Source organism: Mastomys coucha, unplaced genomic scaffold, assembly GCF_008632895.1.
Source record: "Mastomys coucha isolate ucsf_1 unplaced genomic scaffold, UCSF_Mcou_1 pScaffold20, whole genome shotgun sequence".
In the NCBI taxonomy this organism is placed as follows: Eukaryota; Metazoa; Chordata; class Mammalia; order Rodentia; family Muridae; genus Mastomys; species Mastomys coucha.
Window position 1 is genome coordinate 89,282,105 of NW_022196903.1, and position 19,829 is coordinate 89,301,933.

Below are 19,829 nucleotides of genomic sequence, written 5' to 3' on the forward strand. Positions count from 1 at the left end.
TCGTCTCCTCTTTCCATCTTCTCTCTTCCTACTTGTGGTCTCTCCTCAGACCCCAAACTCAGTAACCAAAACCCTACCCACCTCTCTTCCACCCAGCTCTAGGCTGTCACATCTTTATTCAACCAATGGTTTTAAATTAAGGAGCAAGGTTATATAGAATCACGAAGATTTCCTTGTCCCTGGAGGCAACCAGTATCTAGCATTATAATACATAGCAACAGACCAAACCTCAACAATCCTGCTTAAAAAAAAAAAAAATGAAGAGTAAAGGGGACAACCCCAATATCTACTTCCAGACTCCAAGTGTGCACATGTGCATATCCCCAGATACCTGTGACACAGCAAGCACATACTCACACTATCATTACCATAGCAAAATATTTTGTGTGATTTTTTTTTTAGATGTTGCATGAGGTTACCTTTTCCTTAGAGTAGAAAATTCTGCCTGTTTGTTTATTTGTTTTTATTTTTTTCTCCTTTCTTTTTTTTATTAGATATTTTCTTTATTTACATGTAAATTTCTCCTTTCCCAGTTTCCCCTCCAAAAAACAAACAAACAAACAAAAACAAGAACAAACCCCTGTTTCCTCCCCCCTCCCCATGCCTGCCACCCCACCCTCTCCCACTTCTTGGCCCTGGTATTCCCCTACACTGGGGCACAGAACCTTCACAGGGCCGAGGTCCTCTCCTCCTACTGATGATCGACTTTGCAATCCTCTACTATACACATGCTGCCAGAACAATCAGACCCACTATGTGCAGTCCTTGGTTGGTGGTTGAGACCCTGGTAGCTCTGATGGTGCTAGTTAATTCATATTGTTGTTTGTCCTAAGGGGCTGAAAACCCCTCAGCTCCATAAGTCCTTCACAGCCCAGTTTTTTAATTGGATCATTTGTTTTCTTGATTCAGTTGTTTTTGGAGTTCTTTATATATTCTGGATATTAATCCTGTACGAGATACATTACTGACCTTTAGATGCACAAATGAAGAACATGTACATAAGCATGCACTCAGTCACTAATAATAATAATAATAATAATAATAATAATAATAATAATTTAAAATAAAATGTAAGCTAGAAATACATAAAATGGACAATGTATCATGACCCAATAGAATTCAGTATATGAAGGATGGTGTAAGCATCTGAAATCATATAAATGGACTAAAAGAGTAAAGGCATATGGACATTTCAACATGCAGGAAACTATTTGATAAAATTGTATATCCAGCCATGAAGAAACATTTAATAAACTAGACACCCAAAATGTTCCTTAATAAGGCCTTCTGTTAAAGAAGCCAGAGCAAAGAGTTGTACACTGTGAGACTTCTAAGTGTGGATGTAGACTCTCACAACATGCCTAACTTGGTATTGGATTTCACTGTAACTAACACAATAAATCCCAAAGGGGAAATAAGATTATACAAGCTGAAAGGAAAAAGCAAACTCTTTATTTATGGATTGTCTTAGAAGAAACTCCTAAGTAATCTACATACAGACCATAAGTACAGGTAAGTGGAAAAAATTAGAGAAAAACACAAGAGAAAAATCTCTATGGCTTTGGGTTAGTTAAAGATTCCCTATAGTACAAAAGCACAGTCCATAAAAGTTTTGACAAATTAGACATCATCAAGATTAAAGTACTAAGGGATAACATCATGGAAATAAAAGGAAAGTCAAGGCATGGGGGAAATATTTATAAGAAAAATATCTGACAAAAGTATTCTTAGCAAGAATTTGCCCAATATGTATAATGCCTCCGTAGAGATAAGAAAATTTTGACTGTGTCAATGTCCTGACCATGTTATCACCAAAGATGTATATGTCCCTGGTCTGGGCAGCCACCTGGAACCATATTGTTGTCCAAAGGCTGCCCAGACCTGGCCCCACCCCTTGTCAGCTGCTGTATTCTGGAGAGCTCCTCTACACCTTACATGGGCAGCATAGTAGAGCTGGCCCTGAGGGTTTGAGGGAGAGCTAGCCCTAACCTTCATCTGCCATAAGGTGGCATGGGTAAAAGAGAGATGCTACTACTCCCACTACACCCCCTAAAGCAGGTTAGAGAGCTGGAACCAAGGGCAGGAGAGTGAGAGAGTTGTTGGCCCTGCCACTTGCCATTGGGTGAGCACTTGGTTGGGCAGTGATAAAAAGTTGGCCCTAGTGGTGTGGCTTCTAGAAAGCTGGCAGGCTGACTAACTCAGCTACCACTCAGGCTGAGAACCAAGGCTTTGAGTTGGCTTGTCCCAACATCTACACCATCTATGAATGCTGGAGTTCATGAAAGTGTCTGTCCTACATATGCAAAGCTGCAGGATCTCCATGACACAGGGTAACAACAGGATATCTGAGGGGAGTCCCAGTGAGGATCCAGTATTGACAGTGTAGCAGAAGCCAGAGACCTCGAGCCAGACTGACTCATTGCAGTGACCATTTGCAAGAGAAGATGTTTGAACAAAGGGTACACTGTGTGACACACCAGGACACACTGCAGCTTCCATAGTGAGATGGGTTTTGTCCATCTTTTTTTTTAAAGTTTTATTTATTTATTTTTTCTATGGTGGAGGGTGGGGGTAGGTCCCAAGGGCTGAGGCCAGATACGAAAGGATTAGGGTGCATGATGTGAAATTCACAAAAGAAAGAAAAAAAGAAAGAAAAAGGAAAAAAACTGGGGTAAAAAAAGAAAGAAATTTTCTATTTTAAAATGGTCTAAAGATGAAACAGTCAAACAAAAACTGTTCACTAGTCAATAATCATATGAAAGCAATGATCTTTCTCTTTGAAACTGTAATTCATAGTCAAAGAGATAATACCAAGTGCTAACAATGATATGGAGCAACTGGAATCTCTATGTTCATTTGTGGGGAGGCAAAATTGTACAACGCCTTTTGAAAGGCGGTTTGGCTATATCCTACAGCAAAATGAACCTCTATGATCCTCTTTTAGGTATTCTGTCAGGAGAAACAAACAAACAAAAAACCATTCACACAAGAAATCTTATTTATGAATGCACAAGTCAAGCATATTCATAGTTGTTAATATCTGTGGAGAAAACAAATATCCATCAACTAGATAATAAACAAATCAGTCTGTCCATGCAACAGATCATCACCCAGGAGCGAAAGGAGCTACACATACTGTTGATGGCGTGGGTTAATTTCAAAGCATTGTGCTAAGAAGGGAGGATAGCAGCTCTGGGATAGTCCCCATGCTGTGTTATGTAACGCACTTCAAAATTTAGAATAGAAGTAAGGATTGTCCCCCAGCCATAATGAAATAAAAAGAAATAGAAAAGAGCCTTTAAATTTATGAAAATCAAATAAGTATTTTTAAATGATCAAAAAGCAAAAAAAAAAAAACAAGTACCAAATAGATAGACATAAAATGCTTGAGTTGGGTTAAAATGAAGACACAGCAGACAAAAGCGATGGGTTAGTGCTAAGGCAGTTCACAAAAGGGAATTCATAGCTGTGAATTCCTGCACTGTCAGAGGAAAGCATTACATCAATAACTTTAACATTGAAACACTTGAAAAAGAAAAATAATTAAACCAAAACTAGCTGCAGAGAATAATAAAGCTTAAAGCAGCAATTGATTAAATTCAGAAGAAATAGAAAACAGTAATAATAGGAAAATTTGTTGCTTGAGGGCTGACTTTCACACCTGCCTCTCTCTCTCTCTCTCTCTCTCTCTCTCTCTCTCTCTCTCTCTCTCTCTCTCACACACACACACACACACACACACACACACACACGCGCACACACACACACACACACACACCAAATTATTAAACAACTAAATAAATGTAATAAAAATTGTTGTTTGGGAAGATTGACCATATTGACTAACTTTTACCTACACTGACCAAGATAAAATGTAAGTCCTTTACAAGCTCTTCCTATAAACTGAAGAGGAGGGAACATATTCCAAAACATTGATAAGGTTTACATACTATAGGTACCAAAGCCAGTCAAAGGCACCACACAAAAACTATAGACTATTGGTTCTTATTAACACGGACACAAAATAGTTTAACAATGAAGTAATAAACTGAAACCAGCAACTATAAAAATAATTACAGACTACAATGATATAGATTACATCCCAGCGATGCAAGGTTAGTTTACTACTCAAGATGAACACATAAGATCAATAGAATTTTACTACTTCAGCAAAGACTGTTTGACAAAATATTCTTGATTTTGAAAAAGAAAGTGTAACTTTAACTTTTCAATGTCTACTTTTTTTTTTTTTTTTTTTGAGACAGGGTTCCTCTGTATAGCCCTGGCTGTTCTGGAACTCACTCTGCAGACCAGGCTGGCCTCAAACTCAGAAATCTGCCTGCCTCTGCCTCCCAAGTGCTGGGATTAAAGGCGTGAGCCACCACTGCCCGGCTTGATGATGGTTCTTAAATGCTTTAATCTCTCTTCTAGCCCACCACCCACCAGAGGTAGTAGAAAATAAAGGATACTGGGAAAGTGGACCTATTTGGAAAGGTTCTTTTGAGCACATCCTATCTGTGGTGTCTGGAAATCTGCAGTTCAGTTCACAGGTCAGCAAAGGCAGCTTGATCCACTTGCAAACATTTCATGGATACACCAGTAGTCTAGTTCAGCAGAGTCGGGATCGCAGCAGCTGTAGTGATCTAGCAGAGACAGACAGGCCTCACCCTGTGCACAAGTCAGCAGGAAGGACTAGGGCCAATGGGAATGCCAGGAGAAGTTCTTGGCTGTACCTCTCTTAGTGAAGGGAAGATCATCGAAGACTCTAGACCAACAAGTGTTATGCAGCTAGCTCTACTAGCAAGCCAAGCCCACCTCCCTTCACTGTCCGCTGGGCTTATTTATACTTCCTCCAAACATCATGAGTCCTCCATTCATCTTGCCTCAGCATGTGTTTTGCCTTAGCACCTGAGTCTGTTTCAGCTGACATCACTATGCCAATCAACTGAGTCCAAGGAAGTGGCCAAAAAAGCACCGGCACACTACCAGAAGTTTTTGGTGTGTTTCTCTCTATGGAGTCCCAACATATGGAACTCAATTACCCAACATAAAGCAGACCAGTACATGTATGTCTTTAGTGAAGAATCCTTCATCATAAGTCCTGTCAAGTGTTTGCTTTAGCAGAACATTCACCTATGTTTGGTCCGGTGCAACATTCCTACCTTAGTCTTCACCTGTGTCTGCTTCAATGAAACATTCCTCCACATGTTTGCCTTAGCAAAACACCATCCAACATACTGGCTTTCCAAAGAACCCTTAAGTTTCCACTTCAAGAAAGCAAACTTCTCCACAAATAGGAACAGAAAGGAATGACCCAAACCTGGTGAAGAGGGCATTATATGCTATATAGTATGTGTAGGAGACTACCAGCTTCCTGGTACAAAGACAGCCACTGTCACTATTGACACGGACTGGAGAGACAAGAAAAGGAAAGAAATAGAAGGCACCTAGGTTAGAAAAGAAGATGCAAAACTATGTCTATTTCACCAGACAGTGGTGGCACACAATTACTGTGTCTCTCCTTTCTTCAAGGTCCCAATGACAACTTAGGAACTTATTCTGTGGTTACTTACATGAGCAACGGGTACCTGCCAGAGAATGGGCAACCCCAAAAGAACCACACAGGAAAATCTTTACCCACCCAGCAATGCGAATGGCTCTCAATAATCACCCAGATAGAGCCCCTCTGGAGTAACCTCACACAGCCTATATACTCTAGCACTTCCTGAAATCCTGAGACCAAGTACAGTTGGGGCCAAGTTGCATATGAATGTGTGACATCACCAACTCCTTCTTTCCATGAGGGAATGCCAATAATCAACAAGCCTGGTCATAATAGACTTGCATAAGTAGGCATAGCTCATCAGACAGGATGACGACTGCTCTTCTCTGAGAACCATAATGCCTCTAATAGAGAATGTGAACCATAAGGGCTAACAGCAAAGTTTTACATCTCAGATTTTCACTTAGAAAATCTAGAAACTATTAACATCTCAGCCTTAGTCACTTCTACCAAACAAGGGTATGGGAGGGCCTCATCTCTAGAGGCCCCACTGTGCAGATGAGATGGGCTGTCAAGTGAGAGGTGCTGAGAACTGTGCAAAGCACCAACAAGCAAGAGCCACTAATCATCTGACACCAGCTAGGTAGAGGTGTCGGTTTGTGCTAGTCTACTCTAAAAAAAATTGTCAAAAACAAAACAAAAGAAAACAACAACAACAACAACAACAACAACAGCAGCAGAACAGGTTCTCACTATGAACTGTAGAAACCATAAGAACACACTTGTGTCATTAGAATGGTGTTTTTCTAAATGCTGGTGATCACCTACAGCAGGTCGTATATTCAGTTTAGTGTTAACAACCAGCACTAAAAACCTAACATATAACATAAACTATCAGAATGCACCAAATACTATAAGGATAATCACTATTTTGTGAAACTGTAGTTCATTTACTCGTGTGTGTGTGTGTGTGTGTGTGTGTGTGTGTGTGTGTGTGTGTAATCAATAGTGTTATTTTCCAGTTATTTCCCTCACTAGCCCCTATCTACCTTGCTAGGAGACTACTCACTCTTCTCCATTGTGACACAGCCTGTATTGTGACTGGTATGCACTTCTCCATTGTACTAAGGTTTGACAGTGGGAGCCACTGGAATATAAGCATGTGATTTATACAAGGCAGGCAGCCATTTTTAGAGCAAATGTGCAGGCTGGTTCAGTGTTTTGCTGAGTTTTTTGCTTGTTTGTTTGTTGTTTTTGTTTTTGTTTTGCCATGAGCTCTCTTCAGGATGAAGTGCTGCTTTATTTCAAGTCCTGGAATGACAGCAATAGAAGTAGAGCCATAGTTACCCTATGACAGCACAGTACAGAGCCCCTCCAGAATCACAGCCACATTGCAACCTCTAGAGAGAAGGCCTTTGTTAAAGTCCCAGAGATTTTGCTTTTTATCCTTGTACAACCTGCTCAGTGACAACTGCTGTTTGTATGAGCACTGGGTTGAGACAAGGTATACTTCTCCTTGAGGATGGTGACAGGAAATTTGAAGATTGAACTGGGGATGTAAATTAGTTGATAGACTACTTGCCTAGCATAGCCAAAGCCCCAAGTTTGATCCCTAGAGCTGTATAAAATGTGCATTGTGGTACATGCCTATAAGCTGAGCATGAGGGACACAGAGGCATGAGGATCAGGAGTTCAAGTTGATCTTTGGATACACAAAAAGTTTGAAGCCAGCCTGGGATACAGGAGACCCTGCTTAAAAAAAAAAATAGAAAATGACTTGTAATGGTTGTCATAGTCAGTTTGGGTGGCTATGACAGAATGTCCAAGATTGAATGACATTCATTTCTTATAGTTCTGTGTAAATGAATTATCTTTAATATAAGTACTGCTGTAAATTAATCTGGTTGTTATATTTCTTTACCTTATTCTATTCCCCAATAATCACACAGAAAAAAAACCAATATTTATTTAAAACTGCACCTCAATAGCTGAGCAGTTAAATGATCTACTTTTACTTTCTATGCTAGTGTGGCTACCTCCCAGCCCAGCCCATGACACTTGCATATTGTCTCTGATCTGACTCTTTGGGCTTCAGGTATGTTTCCATGCACTCTCTCTGGACTCCTTCCTTATGGCTCTAAATCCTCCATCCTTTTTGCTGATCTGAATCTTCCTCTCTCCTTCCATTGGCTGGCAGATATCCTGCCCTATTCTTTATTCTGCCCAGTCACTGGGTGATCACCATTTATTGATAAGGCAGAGAATAAATGATAACAACTGTTTACACAACCTTGAGACAGGAGATTCTTGATATAAGCATTAGTATGCCATGTCCAGATTGAAATAAGATATGAGAGCAGAGAAATCAGCATCTGAATAACTCAAGGGTAAACTTTACACAGCCTACAAAAACAATATGCGTACAGTTCTGGAGGCTGAAAATCTAAGACCATGATGATGGCACAACTGTGTTCTTGGTGGGAGTCTCTTTTGGGTAAATGGTCAGCTTCTTGTTGCAGCCTCAGAGTAGAGAGAAAGGTGGCTCTAGTCCCTACACCCTTCTTTATATAAGGGCATCATTGATCCTATTGATACAAGCTCCCTCAGGTTTCTGATTTCCTCTCAGCCCCATGATATGATCGGTCTACAGATTTAACATGTGGATTTGAGGATTACAAACATTTAGTCATTAGTAGTGAACATTTGGGAACTTGGTTCCTAAAAGTATTGGTTTAGCTTGGCAGTACAGTAGTATGTGGTTCTCTGGATTTCTACTGATCCATGCCAAGTTGAAACACTTCACTTTTACTTTTGATGGTTTTCATTGGACAAATTCAGAGTCATCCAATCCCTTGAGGCTTAGATGAGTGTTTTCTAAATGAAGCTATATAAAAATCAGGTATGAGGTTCTCCAGTTACATTACTATATACATAGTACATTACTATATACATAGGTACATAGTAATACAGAACATAGTAAGTATGTCAGCATATATTACTCAATAATAAAATGATAGGTCAGTGGTAGAGATAGTTTTGTCATAGTCTAATGACAGTAGCCAACATCATAAGCCAAGGTATCATGGCCACTTGCAGAAGAAACATTAGCAATAGGCCAGGTATACCTCCCATATGGTTTATTTCTATGGCTTTTATTTATGTAAACCAATATCAGAGTCAAGAATAGATTACGGTCATGAAGAATTCATCGAAGAGCATGCTATCTTGTTATCTGACATGAAAGGTAGTAACTATACCACATTTCACACTCAGAAGTTGGAATCTGAAAGATCGCAATGACTAGAATCATAGTCAGGTGTCATTCTCTCTAGAAAGTACTTCTTCAATGTTAGAGCTTTAGGATGGATGTTCAATCATGCTCAAGCACATCCCAGTGATTTCATTCTGAGTTGTAGGGCAGACCACAGGCATTTGGAATTAATTCAACTTGCAAAGACACCACAATTCGTGCTAACAAGATCCTGGCATCTTTCACCAACAATAAAACAGGAATAGCAATATTTCCCTGAAGTGATGAGTGCAATGTTCAAGGCTCTGAACAAATCACTAGAATCTTCTGCTTGAGTAAACTGTGGAAACCAAGTAGAGTCATGAGGGTAATGAAGAAATGTGATTGTTAAATCCCACCGCTCATCTTTAAAGTTCATTTGGGCATCTTTTTCCTTAACTGCACTGTGGAAAAGTACAAATTCAAAACCACTCCACATTCCTTTGAACAGCAGCCTGTAAGGAATTAAAATCAATTGCCATGATTTAATAATACGCATATGTCTCGCCGTTTCCTTAAAACTAAATCAAGATCCAGAAGTGTGTAGGCTATTTTATGCTCTGTAAATAGTGGATTGATAAATCACCATGGTGTTCTTAATTTAAAAAGTCGTCATCACTTCCTATAGTATTGGTGCTACTCCCCTGTCCCTTATAGTATGTATTTTTCTTCCTCCTTTATGAGTTTCCAATGACCAGCACAAAACGGTGTTTTGTGTTGCTCAACGACAAAAAATAAGTCATGGCCTCTTCTGTCTCTTGGGAGCACATGCTGAGAAACTGTACTGTGCGACCCACTGTGACTCAGAGTACCTGCAAGCTCACACATGGTGATTCCTACTAATCAATGCATGTCACCTGCTCGAGTGATGGCTGCCAGTGTTATTATGATGAAGAAAATCATCTAGAAGCTACACAGATTTCTCTTTGAGTCACCGCCTCTGCTTGCTTTGCCATGAAAATGCAACTCAGTAGGCTTCTGGAGTTTTCTGCCCTCATCCACAAAGTCATCTGTTTTGTAGAAAACTAATTTGGATTTCTCATCCTGGAAAAATTTGATCAGGTTGGCAGCCACAAGTTTCTATAAATTTTGTTTTATTCTTTGACAAATTCAGACATGTATATAACTGAGTTAGGACATATTTTTTTTTAACGTGCACCCATTTCCCTCTCTTGTCTCCCCCTCTTCCTCTAACACTCTTCTCAGATATCCCCCTCTTATTTTACTGACCTCATAGAAACCCATGAGGGTTGGAGTCTCAGGAGTCCCTCCCCCGTGTGTGACAAAAGGGTGACGTGGGCAGTCTTGTGCAAGCGTTACGCAGGTAATCACAGCTGCAGCAGGTTCATGGGTGCAATAGTCATATCACCTCTAGAAGACGCAGTTTCTCAGCACTTCTCCCAACCTCTGGATTTTTTGGTGCTGTTTCCTGAGACTCTGGGGGTTGGAGAGGTGTAGTATAGATGCCCTCTTTAGACCTGAGTGCTCCTAAAAACACTTATTCTCTATACTTTGATCAGTTGGTATTGTATTAACCACTGCCTGCTGCAGAAAGAAGTTTCTTTCTGATAGAGGCTGGGTATTGTACTAATCCATGGGTACAAAGTATTTAAAAGGCAGTTTCACACCATGTCAATTCAGCAGGACGACAGTAGTAGGTTCTCCTCTGGAACCTTCCTGCCACAGCTTCTTAACCAGATTTACATAACCAGGCCTAAGTTTCCTCCTATGGAGTGGGCCTCAAGTTCAATCAGAAAAGGGATTTGGTTACCCCTATCATAGTCATGCCACTTCTACATTGGCAGGTATATTTTTTTGTCAGGAAGGCTCATGGGTTGTACATCAGGCCAACATTTTTTTCCTCCGGCAGCTTGGCTTGTACTCTCAAACACTATGAAAGCTTTCCAGCGAGAACCTTTTAGCTTAGAGCCATCTTGCTTGCAGCTTTAATGTGTAGTGTGTGCCGCAATAGGGTCTCTTGATCTCATTCTGAAGGGTAACCAAGAATACTGGCAAGTCCCGACTATGATTTTAAAAAAGGAAAGTAGTTTATCATGCTATTATGCCGAGGAGTCATGGAAACAGTGGGCTTTGGACGGCCACCTATCCATGTTCACCACTGTGCTGCTCGGAGGTGATTTTGTAAGGAGAAATTAAAGCTTTAAACCTGTGCTGACTAGGAAGAAAAGTTATGGGCCTAAGAATCCATCACAAACTGGCCACATAGGCCTGGGAAAGAGCAAACAAGTTGTTAGATATCATAAGAGCTGGCAGGTCAAGAAGACATAAAACTATAAACATAGAAGAAAACATGTCTAGACAAACGAGGACATGTCCAAGGCCCAGGCCTGCAAAGACGTGCCTGGCAGACACTAAGTAATGGACCATCTGGTCCTCTCAGATATGGTTTAAGGTCAGATGCTCTGTTGACTCAGATTAACACCAACCTTAAAAATTTTCCACTCTGTTCTGTACGTAATAGTTAATACTTGAACTAGCCAATCATGTATGACCACACTGATCCCTTTGTTCCCTCAGACCCTTTTTTCCTATAAAAACCTCTAACTTTCAAGCCTCGTAGTCGGCTCCCCTATCTCCTGCGTGAGATAGGTGTGGTGCTGAACCAGGGCGTCCTGAAATCAAAATATACCTCTTGTAATTACATCAAGATGTAGTCTCTCGTGATTCCTTGGGTGTATGTCCTCCCGAGATTTGAGTGGGGGTCTCCCCCAGGGGTCTTTCAATTTCTGCTGGTGAAGCTGGAGTCGTTTCCCTACACTCACCACTTCATTTCTGCGAAAGCAGATTCAGCTCCTGCATTCACTTTCCATGCAATAGCTGGTAAAAAGTAAGTAACTTTTTCTACCACTGCCTTCAACTTGAACAATTCCCAGTCAATTGGCAATCTAATACAGCAGAGTGACCTCAACGTGTAAATTCAATAAATATAAATAAATGTTATCAAGTAGACATAAAGAAATGTTATCAAATTACTTTAGCTGAGATTTAACTGAAGGCAGATACCCTCTGGGAAAAACAAGCCTGCCTCAGTGAGACTGTTAGAGTAAAATCATGGCATGGCCCTTGTAGTGGAGTCATTCTTTAGTATTCTCGTTGACCTTCTCATTTTCCTAACTCAGATATCCTTTAGAAATCCACCCACAGGACACTCATACAGCTCCACACAGATATGGTTGTAATTGTCTTTATTATTTTGAGACAGAGCAGTCCTGTGTCAGTCATTTTGAAGAGCCCGGATGCCCTTGGCCATGATGGGCCTCTCTGGTGCTCTTGTGTCAGTTATATCTTCTCTTTTCAATTTTTGAGATCTTCAAGATCTCCTATGAAGATTCAAATGATATACTGTGGATGGAGTCACAAAAATTTAGGCACTAATTGTGCCTTTTATGGCCTTGGGGAAGCTACTGCATGTCACTAAGCACCAGCTTCTCTGTGGATAAACTGTTATTATTATTTTTTTTTCAGTGCTGGGAATTGAACCAGCGCCTCACAGTCTACCATATTCTACAGTGGACTTCCAGTTGGTAGAAATGGTATTGGTGATACCTACTCAAGGAGTCCCAGGGAGGGGATTAAATATAATAATGTACATGCACCATCCACAGGATTCTGGGGAAACTGTTAGCTCCTTGGATTTAAGCATTAGTGGTTTCTGTTTTATACAAAGAATAAACATGGAATGAAAGGAGAAAGGCAGGGAGATGTAGTGAAGCTCTCAAATAAGATAAATGTATTTTGACCCCAAAATAGAACAGAAATAGAAAGTAATAAAAGCAGCTGCAATTCCGGGTCTGCTGGACTCTGTGTCTGAAATAAACAGTGGGTGCCAAGAACAAGCTGCAGGCATTAATAAGGGCCAGGAGAGATGCTTAGAAGAGGGGCAGCTGGAGGCAGCTCACTGCTCCAGGGAAGGGACAAGGCAGCTGGGGAACGATATCCATCCACCACTTTCCTTTTTCAGCTACAAGCTCCAGCTTATTTCACTTGCCCCCATCTTGCATCTACAGTTCTGTTCCAAGGATAAAGAAAACTCAAACTCACGTTCCCCAAGATCTGCTACAATTATTAGTTACTCCTGTGACCCCCAAAGGGGCAAGGACTTTTCCCCACCACCAAACAAGCAGTTTTGCATTGGACATTGGCTGGGTGTCTTCCAAGCTGGCTCAGTTGTGACACTCTGTACCTGCACATGGTGTCAGTTGCCACAGGTCGGGGCCCTCAGGCTGTCTCACCTGAGCTTTTGACCAAGCATTCTAAGTTGGCATTCCAAGTCTTTCCCTGGGTTTCTCATGTCTCATGGAACCGAGAGAAACATCCCTTCCAGTTTCTTGTAAAGGGTAGAGACAAAGATATGAGAAAGCTATGGGAAGGGACAAAAGGCATTGATGCTCTGTGTGGGAATATCATACCCCAGGATCTCAATATATCTGTCTTCCTCAAGACTCTTTGAACCCTGCTTTTTATTTTTATGGTGACTCCATTGCAAAGTCACTATTGTTAATAAAGTAGATGGGGAAACCTATTAAAACATGTGCTCAAAATTTTCATGGTTTCCTTGTGCAACTTTCCTTTCAACAGGGCATGGGGCATCTGACATGTCTGTCTCACAGACTTATTAGCCAGAGACTGAAAGAAACAAACAACAGGAAAAAAAAACCATCATAACATCAGAGCTGTGCCCAGGATTCCATTTTTATTCCCCTCCTAGACTTTGTACTGAATGTACATTTGCATTCCTGGGGGAAAAGACCTTAGTGATTTATAGTCTCATATCCCCATGGAGCAAGAGCTTCAAAGTGATATTATAAGCATTTCAGGGCCCAGCTGCTGAATGTAGGCAAGTGGGAGGGGGCTGGGTGGGAGAACGGAGGGAAAGAAAGGGGGAGAAATGAGAAAATCCAGCATAAGAATTAAGGTAATGACTTACCTTTTACAACAAACTCATTCCTGGAGGAACTTAATTTACACAAAGGAATGACAATGACTTCCAAATAAATGTTTTGATATTTAAAGGCGAAACTGAATGAAATCAATCAGCAGAAATGATTAAAACACACAGACTTAGGAGAGAAGAAATACTGATGAGTAATGAAAGCAATTAACTATGTCAGCAGATTTAATTAAGTTTTAACTATTTTGGGGTATCTGTTAATATTGTGTTGATACTAAAACAAAAGGGTGGTGGAAGGGGAGGTTTGCTTCACAACCATCAGATTTTTGGGGATGAAGCTCAGTTGGTGGCATGCTTGCCTAGTGTGTCTGAGACCTTGAGTTTGCTCCCTAGCACCACCTAGACCAGGAATCCTAGCACTTGGGAGGTAGAGGCAGGGCGATTGGATATCCAATGCCATCTTTAACAATATAAGTTCAAGGCCAATGTGGGCTACATGAGATCCCTGTGTCAATGAAACCAAATAAGAATCTAGAAATGATTTAAAATATTAGACCAGGGAGAGGGGGTCCATTTTACCTTCCCTAGTGGTTGTAGAATTCATGCCCTTGTAACTGTGTGACCAACGCCCCAGAGTGTTGGTCATATGGGCTCGAGGATCCCATGATTCCTCCGAGGAATCATGACTACATGACTGCCCACTCCAGGTGAGAAGAAGCTCCTATCCTTGAGTTTCTGGTCTCCATCTTCATTGGAGAGCCTCATGTGACTACATGATCCTCAGTCAGGATGATCTCTCTCCTGTCAACTGGTTAGAAGCAGGTAGACATCTGTGAAATTCCTTCACTTCTGTTCTACAATGTCATTGAATTCCTCGATGCTGCAGCCACGTGTCCTGTTTACACTCTAGGGAGAAGGAGGAAACAGGGTTAGTATATGTTATCCTGTGCTCTTAGGGGTCACCTGGAAACTGTGTCTGCCACAGTATGCCTGCTAACCCACAATGGTCCATATTCCCCCCAAATACAGTATTCATTCATCCTTCCTCATCCAATAATAAAGTCCGCTTATATGCCAGTTCTGGAAATATGCACACATACTTGTATACCTGGATATGTACACATATATAACCAGGACCAAGACAACTCTTATAAGGACAACGTTTAATTGGGGTTGGCTTACAGGTTCAGAGTTTCAGTCAATTATCATCAAGACAGGAACATGGCAGTATCCCAGAAGGCATGGTACAGGAAAGCTGAGAGTTCTACATCTTCCTCTGAAGTTTGCTTGCAGAATATTGGCTTCTAGGCATCTAGGACAAGGGTATTAAAGCCCATATCCACATAGCCATACCTACTCCAACAAGGCCACACCCCCCCAGCAGTGTCACTCCTTGGGCCAAGCATATACAAACCATCACACATACATACTGAAAAGATGAACTAAAAAGATTTCAGAAATAACAAAGACAGTTATCACAAATACAAGGAAACTGAGCTTCATTTTCAAAAAGATCTAGATTTTGAAATGTGATTTTACATAAAATCCAGCCACTTTGTTCTTTAAAAGGACAAATTAAAACCAAATGCAGAACAATAAAAATGAGAAGATGAAAGAAAGGTGTGCTGGTTCAGTCGGTAACTACCAAACGCCCAGGTTTTAATCTAATGTCAGACAAAACCAGAATATAGCTCCAATGCAAGCCTGGTTTACAGGGTAATAGCTATTCAAGGATTCACTCCAAAAGATGCCAAGGCCACTGAGCCATACACATGACACCACAGATATGTACATTCACACCTTCATGTATGAAGACAGCTTGAGACTAGGCACTTAACACAACTCTATTAAAATGGACAGAATAAGGTAGCAAGGATTAAAATGAGAAGCTGGAGAGATGGTGTGGCTGTTCAGAGTGTGTAGTGTGTACTGTTCCTGCAGAGGACTTCAGTTCTGTTCTCAGCACCCACATCAGGCAGCTCACAGCTAGCAGCTGGAGAGAATCCAATGCCTTCTTCTGACCTTCATATGTACCTGCACATGAACTCTGAACTCTTTCCTTCCCTCTCTCCCTCCCACCCCCCTCTCTCACACACACCACAAGATAGGAGCCTGATATAGCTGTCTCCTGAGAGGCTCTGCCAGTGCCCAACTAATATAGAAGTGGAGGCTAACAGCCGTCCATTAGACTGAGCACAGGGTCCCCAATGAAGAAGCTAGAGAAAGGACCCAGGGAGCTGAAGGGGTTTGCAGCCCCATAAGAGGAACAACAATATGAACTAACCAGTACCCCCAGAGCTCCCAGGGACTAAACCACCAACCAAAAAGTACACATGGTGGGACTCATGGCTCCAGCTGCATATGTAGCAAAGGATGGCCTAGTCAGTCAACAATGGGAGGAGAGGCCCTTGGTCCTGTGAAGGGTTCTATGCCCCAGTGTAGGGGAGTGCCAGGGCCAGGAAGCAAGAGAGGGTAGGTTGGTGAGCAGGGACGGGGGGAGGGAATAGGGCTTTTTTGTTTTGTTTTGGAGGGGAAACCAGGAAATGGGAGAATATTTGAAATGTAAATAAAGAAAATATCTAATAAAAAACAAAACAAAACCCATTAATCTTTAAATAAATTAGTAGAAAATTTGCAAGGCCAAATTATCAGCTCTGATTTGATGATATTGATACACTGGAAGATGTACTTAGACACATTTTTGTAAAAAGAAAAAAAAGTATAAGGTGCCACTTAGAGGAATTAACTAGATTCAAAAAACTACCAACAACTTTCAAAGCTTCAATACCAACTATCTAATTGTGATGAAACTAGACTAGGAACCAAGAATTCAAAGAGAGCTTAAGAATTCAATAGTTTTAGAACTTTCGACTACCTAGGTGTCAACAGTGCCCAAGCCAAGGGAGCTATAGTGTCAGAATTATGAGATATTTATGTGAAAAGTGGCACTGCAGAACTGGAGGAACATAGACAACAAAACATGTTTGATTGTGCATTCCCAATAGCAAGAAGTAAGCAGAAATGTGTTAAGAATTTAAATGAAGACTTAGACAAAGATTTTAGTGAAAGTAAATAAAAAATAGTAAAGAAAATAGCATCAAGAAAGAAACAAGTCTTCAGTAAGGACAATGAGTACAGCTGGGAATCGATTCTCTGAAAAACAGATTTAAAAACAACAACAACAACAACAAGGACACATGTATAGTAACACTAAGAAGAAAAAGCAATAGTATCAATAATATCTGCAATAGATATGCAGTATAGCTATTAAAGTATATTAATCTGATAGTCCAATTAATGAACAGAGCAAGGAGAAAAGAGAAATGTCACCAGGACTCTCCCATGAAAGCCTCCTTGTTATCCCTTTCTATCCAGATGTTGTCTGATGATGTGATAGTTGGCACTGTGGCATCTATAGTGGGGTCACAAGGAACCAGAGACACTGACAACTACATTGCTGACTACCAGAAAAACTAATCCTGGAAGAATTGTCTCACTCTCTGGAATGGATACGATTTTGTGAAAATACCTCTTGACTCCCAAAAGACTGGACTTTTGCCAGACCCCATGCAATGGGTAAATAATACCCTTCGAGATGATGTAAGAGCTTGTGCTTAACCTGCTGTCTTTCTGTGCACTCAGCCTGCCTCTGTTTAACTTGCCTTTAAGAGGAGGCATGCAGTAGGAATGTGCTCACATTGCAACCACAGCTAGGACCCAGAGGGAGGTGGATGCTGGTGCTTGGTTCACTTCACTTCCTCCTCTATTCTTAATTTTTTTATACTTACGTTTTTAGTCTGTTTGCGCAGTGAACCTAAAATTTTGTCAAATTGACATTGGAAGCTAACTATCATGTCTTCCATTTTCCAAATACATTAGAAGGCAGTTTAAATATAAAAAAAAAATTGTGATAATACTCATTAATTTTCAGGAAAAATTTCAGCAAACTCAGTATCCTATAGAAATCAACTTTAACATAAAAATATGTCAGTAACACACTTTGGTTACTATGTGGCCACATGGTCCTGGGTAGTAGTTTCATTCTCTCTCACTCTCTTTTTAAGATTTATTTATTTTTATTTTGTGTGTATGAGTGTTTTGCCATCATGTATGTGTATGCACCATGTATGTGTCTGGTACCATGTATGTGTCAGAAGAGGCACCAGATGACCTAGAATTGGAGTTACATACAGATGTTTGTGAGCTACCATGGGGTTGGGGGAACTGAGCCTGGGCCCTCTGTAAGAACAGTAAGTGCTCTCAACAGCTTAGACAACTTACTTGAGTTCCCCCATTTCTTGCTAGATCAACTTCTTTGGGCACTGGAATTAGAGTCAGATTTTTATAATAATATTTTTCTTTCCATACATTAGGACATATAAGACTTCAGGGCTCCTGAGGTTACAAAGATACCCACTGCATTATCAGGTCTAACCCTAGGGAAGTGTGCTCTGAGAACCTTTTAAAAGCCATTTACTTTACTTTCATCTATGTTGTCATCCCTTTCCTTCCCCCCCCTTCCCCTGTCTCATGTGAACACAACTCCATGGCTCAGACATGAGCTGGAGACAACCTAGTTCATGTGTGTGGTGAATTTCTCACAGGAATGCAGAATGTACCTTAAATACCAAGTCTAGTGGTAAGGGAAAGAAAATAAAAGCTGTGAAATCACGAGCGCATCCCCAGGTTGCCGATGTTTGGATGAGGCAGTGAGAAACAGATAAATGTTGTCCCCTGTCCTCAGACAGAAATGAAGTGCACATAAGATGTTCTTTCAAAACAGAACAAGATGGCAACAGAGCGAAAGTCACAATCTGAGGTCTGACTGTTCCGTCTGCGGCTTGTTCTGAAGAGAAAGAACGCACTGGAGGATCTTTTAGTGTCGTTCTGGGTGGCTCCTGCATGTAGCAATTAGACTCTTTCCCTAGGAGCCTCTGTCAGTGAGTGTGACACAGAGCTATCTCAGAGGAGCTGGAGACAACCTAGTTCATGTGTGTGGTGTAAATCACTCCAAATTTCTCACAGGAATGCAGAATGTACCTTAAATACCAAGTCTAGTGGTAAGGGAAAGAAAATAAAAGCTGTGAATCATGAGCGCAGCACTTAGGTGTCTTAAGAGGCAGGTTATGTGCACTGTAACTGCAACTCTAGCTGAAGAAGGAAAAACAGTGTTGCCAAGGGGCTGGGCTGTGTTCTGGGGCAGGGCTCAGGGGATGAATGAGGAAATGGCTGCCCCAGAGTTCAAGCTGGGGTACTGGCAATGATGGAACATCCTAGTTGCTCCAGACAGATCCAGAGTCACCTGATCTGTTTAACCTCTTTTTTATGATGACATTAATGGCTTAACTCCACTTCCTTTTTTATATTCGGGCCTCCTTCTGCCACGGGATTTGAAATAGCTCCTAGCAAGAGGTCGAATGTATCTACGGAAAATGCTGCATGTGGTCATGTGACTAGATTTGCCCAGTAGGATGCTTATGTTTGGGACACTAACAGGTGGGTAAATATGCTTGCATTCTCTTGTCTGTGTTTGGGAGGCCACGTTGTTGAATGAAGTGGAACATGGAGCAGAGACAGGTAATTTAGGGTACCAGCCAAAGCCGGCCTAGGTCAACCACCCACTATTGCTAGGCTGGGCCAGCAATAACAGCTGCCCAGCAGAGCCCATTAAAAACCACACGGTAGTATTCAAGTGCCTAACAAACTCTGGATGCTGGATGCTATAAGCAAAGTTCCTGAGCTTCAGATGGCTTGCCATAGAGCATTTTTTTTTTTTTTGGTAGTGTGACAACTAACTTGATATGCTTTTCAGCGAGTCCCTGAAACTCACATAACAAGCTGAATCCGTTGTGTACATCTGTCTTGCCAGTAGAGATACAAGAAGCAGAGAGGGAGCTGAGAGACAGAACTGTGTAAACATAAGTAAGCAAGGCAAATGCAAAAACACAAACGGGAAAGCCTTTGCTTGAAACAAAAGTGGGAAGAGAGCTTGAAACAAAAGTGGGAAGAGAGAACAGATGCCTGAAATGCTGGCCTCTGCCCCCCAAATGCTTCATGCTGTGGCATGTGTACCCCTGTGCACACAAGAACACATGTGTGCATGCACACATACACATCACACACAC